We start from the raw sequence: 6,908 nt of genomic DNA on the forward strand, positions 1-6,908 counted from the left end.
ATATGTGTATAAGAGACAGCCCCTTACGTATGAAAAAAAAAATGTTGCACATACTTTTTTGATTTATCTATGTCTACTCTACATCATATCCAATTTTTAAAAAATATAGCAAAAAAAAATGCAACCAACCAAAGTTTGCTGGACTAACAGTTACATCCATATTGAACAAAAACTAAAAACGTCTGGGTGTTTTACCAATTTTACTTGGTCTTAATAGAGATTGTCCCTAAAATTCTCATGGGCTGACAAGTTATATATCAAACAATTTATCAGTGTGGCTAAGGAATACCAAGTGTCTACTTACTCCTGTCAAAATGAAAAACTGTATCAAAATTTGTGTACAAATCTGACCGTGTGACGCCAGCTTTAGGTAGGTATTTCCAGACCATGTTAGTTATTTCCAGTCTCTGTAAGGCATTTAAAGGTACAGTTTGTAGCATTTCCGCGAGAGAGAGCACTTTTTCTTTAAACATATTACAGTCGTATTTTATGTGTTATATTGTTCGATATTACGGTTAGGTAGGTATTTTGAGATCACATTAAGCATTTTCAGTCCACTGTGAGGTTTTTAAAGGTACGTTTAGAAGTTAAAGTATCATTTCCGTGAGAGAGCACTTTTTCTTTAAATAGATTAAAATCGTATTTTATGCATTATATTTTTCCACATTACGGTTAAGTAGGTATTTTCAGACCATACTAACCATTTCCAGTCTGTGGGGTATTTAAAGGTACGTTTAGCAGTTAAAAGTCGCATTTCCGCCAGAGAGCACTTTTTCTTTAAATAAATTAAAATCGTATTTTATGCATTATATTTTTCGACATAACGGTTAGGTAGGTATTTTGAGACAACATTAACCATTTCCAGTCCCATGTGAGGTACTTAAAGGTACGTTTATCAGCTAAAACTCGAATTTCCACGAGAGAGCACTTTTTTTGTAAGTAGATTAAAATCAAATTTTATGCATTATATTGTTCGATATTACGGTTAGGTAGGTATTTCCAGACCATGTTAGTTATTTCCAGTCTCCTGTAAGGTATTTAAAGGTACAGTTAGTAGCATTTCCGCGAGAGAGCACTTTTTCTTTAAACATATTACAGTCGTATTTTATGTGTTATATTGTTCCATATTACGGTTAGGTAGGTATTTTGAGATCACATTAACCATTTTCAGTCCCATGTGAAGTATTTAAAGGTACGTTTAGCAGTTAAAGTCTCATTTCTGCGAGAGAGCACCTTTTCTTTAAATATATTAAAATCGTATTTTATGCATTATTTTTTATCTACATTGCGGTTAGGTAGGTATTTTGAGATCACATTAACCATTTTCAGTCCACTGTGAGGTATTTAAAGGTACGTTTAGCAGTTAAAGTCTCATTTCCGCGAGAGAGCACTTTTTCTTTAAATACATTAAAATCGTATTTTTTGCATTATTTTTTTCAACATTACGGTTAGGTAGGTATTTTCAGACCATACTAACCATTTCCGGTCCCCTGTGAGGAATTAAATGTACGTTTAGCAGTTAAAGTCTCATTTCCGCGAGAGAGCACTTTTTATTTAAATACATTAAAATCGTATTTTATGCATTATATTTTTCGACATTACGGTTAGGTAGGTATTTTCAAACCATACTAACCATTTCCAGTCCCCTGTGAGATATGTAAAGGTACGTTTAACAGTTAAAAGTGGCATTTCCACAAGAGAGCACTTTTTCTTTAAATAAATTAAAATCGTATTCTATGCATTATGTTTTTCGACATTACGGTTAGGTAGGCATATTGAGAGACCATATTAACCATTTCCAGTCCCCTGTAAGGTACCGGTATTTAAAGGTACAGTTAATAGCATTTCCGCGAGAGAGCACTTTTTCTTTAAATAGATTACAATCGCATTTTATGAATTATATTGTTCGACATTACGATCAAGTAGGTATTTTGAGACCATATTAACCATTTCCAGTCCCCTGTGAGGTACTTAAAGGTACGTAAATCAGCTAAAACTCGCATTTCCACGAGAGCACTTCTTCTGTAAGTAGATTAAAATCGTGTTTTATGCATTATAGTGTTCGATATTACGGTTAGCTAGGTATTTCCAGACCATGTTAGTCATTTCCAGTCCCCTGTTAGGTATTTAAAGGTACAGTCAGCTGCAATTTCGCGAGAGCACTTTAAAAAAAATAGATTACAGTCGTATTTTATGCATTATATTGTTCGATATTTGGTGCGTATTTTTAGACAACCTTCGCTATTTCCAGTCCCCTGTGAGGTATATAAAGGTACGTTTATCAGCTAAAACTCGCATTTCCACGACAGAGCACTTTTTCTTTAAGTTGATTAAAATCGTATTTTATGCATGATATTGTTAGATATTACGGTTAGGTAGGCATTTTGAGACCACGTTAACCATTTCCAGTCCCCTGTGAGATATTTAAAGGTACGTTTAACAGTTAAAAGTAGCATTTCCACAAGAGAGCACTTTTTCTTTAAATAAATAATCGTATTATTATTATTATTATTATTATTATTATTATTATTATTATTATTATTATTATTATTATTATTATTATTATTGTTATTACTATTGTTATCATTATCATTATTAATAATATTATTATTATCTTCATCGTTATCTGTTCTTCAGGAAAAGGTGAGAGCAGACCTCGAAGATATGGGTGTTAGTTGGGAGACCTTCATTGCCAACATCAAAATCCCTGGAACTTGGGGGGATCAAATTTTTTATTTTTTTATTTCAACCATCTTTAAAGAGGGTAACCCTTCCAGTTTAGCCCAGTAGGTTAACTGATATTCAGGGGCCCTCTTTAATAAAATCAAAAAGCAGTACAAACAACATCATTACAACATAATAATAATAACAATAACAACAACAATAATAATAATAATAACAACATACAATCCTCATAACAAGTCTTAAAAGTATTAAATTGACTTACATAAAGAAAATTCAAAATAGAAGTTTAATTTATGCCTAATATAATATAATGTAATATAATATAGTATGATATAGAATAAAAATTAAACAATGTAATAATAAGAATAGCTCAATAAAACTGCAATAAACAACGGCTAAGAGTTTAAAATATATCGTTTTAACTTAAGTTTCAACGTATTTTCTATTTTGCAGTCCCGGAGCTCAATTGGTAAATTATTATAAAAATTAGGACAAAGATAACTAAAAGCACGTTTAAAACATTCCAAATTGACCTTGGGACAAGCTAAGTCACCTCTGGTTGAAGCTCGCGTTCTTATAGCTCGGTCAGGGACTCTAGAAATTTTCTCCACAAGGTAACTAGGAGCAAAGTTGTTGATAACTTTAAAGGTAAGGCAGCCGACATATTAACTTCTATATCGGGGATAACCGGTGATAGTTTCGACTCGGACACGGTGAGTATGTGGACCGGAGTATTATGGATCAGGAGGCGGAGCTGATCAATTTTATCAGAAAGGCTGTTGATGTTTATATGAGCAACTTTCAATCCTTTGCATTTTTTAATCGCCTCAAAACGTTTGTTATTTTGATTAATATCGTCATTTTCGGGGCCTGGATTAGGGTGGACATCACCCGACAAGCTAATCTGAGCGATTGAGTTGGAGTTTGCGTACCGTAAGTACGGCGCGCTGTATCGCTTCGGCCTACCAGCTTGATTGATTACGACTAGCCGACGTTGTTGAATGTGCATAACAATGCAAACAGGTGCAATAACTCGTAGTTTGACCGATGTTCCATTATAAACATGTATATTGTAAAATACTTTAGATAGATAATAAATACATTTCGGAAATAAATCCACGTCATAGTAATTCCTACATATAAGATATACTGCGTCAAAATTAAAATATATAGTCCAGTTCAACCTACATTTGCACGACTCATGTTTAAGTCCAATGAGACGCCCCTGGCTTTGTAGATCGCCCGTGTCGCGTGAGAGATCGCCCATGTCGAGATCGCCCGTGTCGGTGTCGCGTGAGAAAAAAACCAGCGGATTCTGGCTTAGCCGAGTGTACATATAAAACACACGATTAATATCCAATATTACTCGGTTTTCATTGTAATTCGAGTAACATTTGCCAGTGTTAGGCACAACATCAAACAAAAACGTACTAATAGGTAATAGGAAGGTTATTTGTACCAACAAGATCATAATCTTCATCCTCAGTTCGTTTCAACCGTTCGTTTACTGTATTAACAGCTGCAGCGTGGATGTTGCAGTGGAGGATACAATTAGTGTCATCTGACCGTACACCTGGTACATACAGTATGTCGTACTGTCGCATAACGAAAGAAGAAATCCATGGCTAGAGGATTCTCACAGTTGTACTTAGAGGATGTTAAATATTTTATGTTATTTGTTCCAATTTTGTTTCCATTAATTACACATTTCTGCAAGTGTTTTTTAACAATTCATACACAATTATATGGTGTATATAATATACTGCTAATATACAAGACACAAGCATAATTTTATAATTTTAATTAACAAACATAAAATTCTCACTGGTCTGATATCAAGTTTTTAATATTGATTTGTGACATATTAAGGATAGTGTACATTTGAATAAGATGACATCAATTATAACACTAATTTATTCTTCTGACTCTCTGCTGCTGAAAGTGAAATGGATAGCATTCTGACAATTTTAGAAAAAATGGTCCCTGTGAAAATGGCGCGAATAAAAGTGGCCATAAATGAGAGGTAGGTGAAAATGGCCCCCAATAATAAAATTCAGGAATTACATATTCATTTAATAAATTTATGCATAACTTTCTTTTTCCATTTAAAGTTAAAAAATAGCAAAAAATATAATCAATAAATCATGCATTTTTTAATACTTAATAATTTTGTAAATATCTCCAATTTTACGAAAGCGGAATCACACTATGCCAGAAATTTTTTATTTTAATCTTTGTATTGCTAAATGGGCTGTTATGAACATCAAATTAATCTATTTTGTTTAGATAATAAGAGCATACTACAATCGTAAATAAAGGGTTTGGATGGGGTTCACGGTGTGTTTTTGGAGGTTTGTGGTGTATTTGCAGGTATTTTGCGCAAAAAAGTTAGCATTTACAGTGTGTTTTAGGAAGTTTGTGGGGTCTCGGCAATACCCTTTAACTCTATCATTATTACCCAAAACTCAAACTAATATTTGAATGACTGTTTACCCAAACGATACATTAATAATAAAAAAACTATCAAACAATCATTCAAAAGAATACAGTTGGAACAAGTTCAACAGTAACTGTGATGATGAAAGGTTATTTATTACTACATTTTTAATCTATGGACTATTTTATTAATTTCATTATCTTGCAAAAAGTAATATAAATGGTAACTTATTTGACAATACCAGTAGAGGGCTAAAATGTTACTATCAGATGAGAGAGCAGTTGGTCCTGTGTGCAATGGCCTATATGCATGTTAAAAAATGTAGTACACTTTTCGGAAAAGAGTAGTGGATTGTTTCCCGGCAGTGTACTGCCCAATCTCCACCAGAAGGACCACAATGGATAATACAGTAAGTCCTCTTCTACTCTTCTTCATGGGTATCCTTGGTGTTTGCACCGAATAAATAAAATCAAATCCAATCCAATTCTTGAAAAAAAAAAAGTTATTTTAATTATCAAATATGCAGGTGGAATATGTTGATTTATTCAATCCATTTTTGCCACAGGGTTATTTTACATAAATACATTATTTTCTTTATTGAATTTGTAGTTGGGTGTCATTGCTACTGGGTATTTTACAGCATAATTTTTTTTTATAGAAATTTATAATTGGGTGCCAATTTCTTTATTTATTGATTAATTTTTGCTACTTTACAGTATTGTATTTCAATATTTGACGACTTAAAAAATAAAGTTTTAAATACCGAATTTTTCATTGGGGCAATTCTTACCTAAATGTCATCTGAGGCCAATTTTTAGTTTTTACTAGGCCTAGGTTAAGACTTACAATCTGATACTTGTACAGTAGATAGGATAGACTATAGAAAGTAAATGCAGCGCTAAAGCCTAGGGCCTAGGCCTCCTAGCTAGAATACACCTAGTCCTAGTCCTGTAGCAGTAGCAATAGCAGTAGTAGTAGTAGTAGTAGTAGTAGTAGTAGTAGTAGTAGTAGTAGTAGTAGTAGTAGAAGTAGTAGTAGTAGTAGTAGTAGTAGTAGTAGTACAAGCCTACTGTACCTAGGCCGAGCCTAGAACTAACTAGATGTTAAAGAGCTGTACTAGGCTACTGTACTTAGCTAGGGAAGGCCAGCCAGCCTAAGTAGTAGTGAGTGGTGGTGACCTTCCCAGGCCTAGCCTAAGCCCTACTAGGCCTAGGTCCTTGCGTTATAAAATAGTCCAGCCATTTTTAAGTGTTATGTTTCATTTTAAAGCGATTGGTCACTTACAAGTTAGTAGCAGGCCTAGGAGGCTAGCATAATCAAAGAGTATAAATATTTATACTCTTTGGCGAGGCTATCGGCACTGCCGCAGTGCGAAAAAAAGCTGCTGTTTTCTATCGGCACTGCCGCAGTGCCAAAAAGCTGCTGTTTTCTATCGGCACTGCCGCAGTGCCAAAAAAGCTGCTGTTTTCTATCGGCACTGCCACAGTGCGAAAAAAGCTGTTATTTATCGGCATTATTGCCGCAGCGCGAAAAAAGCTCCGATTTTCTATCGGCACTGCCACAGTGCCAAAACACTGCAGTTTTCTATCGGCACTGCCACTCGAAAAGCTGCTGTTTAATCACCAAATGGATGTTTTTATCTATAGATTATGGTAGGCCTATCAATAATTGGTTAGGTCTAGCCTAGCCTATAATATTGTTAACATTATATTATATATGTTTTATAATTAAATTATAATTATTTCTAATTATTAAATATATACATAGCCTATATCTAGGCCCATAC

This window comes from Anneissia japonica, unplaced genomic scaffold, assembly GCF_011630105.1.
Source record: "Anneissia japonica isolate Jap-2015-1 unplaced genomic scaffold, ASM1163010v1 scaffold585_len4108843_cov191, whole genome shotgun sequence".
Lineage (NCBI taxonomy): Eukaryota > Metazoa > Echinodermata > Crinoidea > Comatulida > Comatulidae > Anneissia > Anneissia japonica.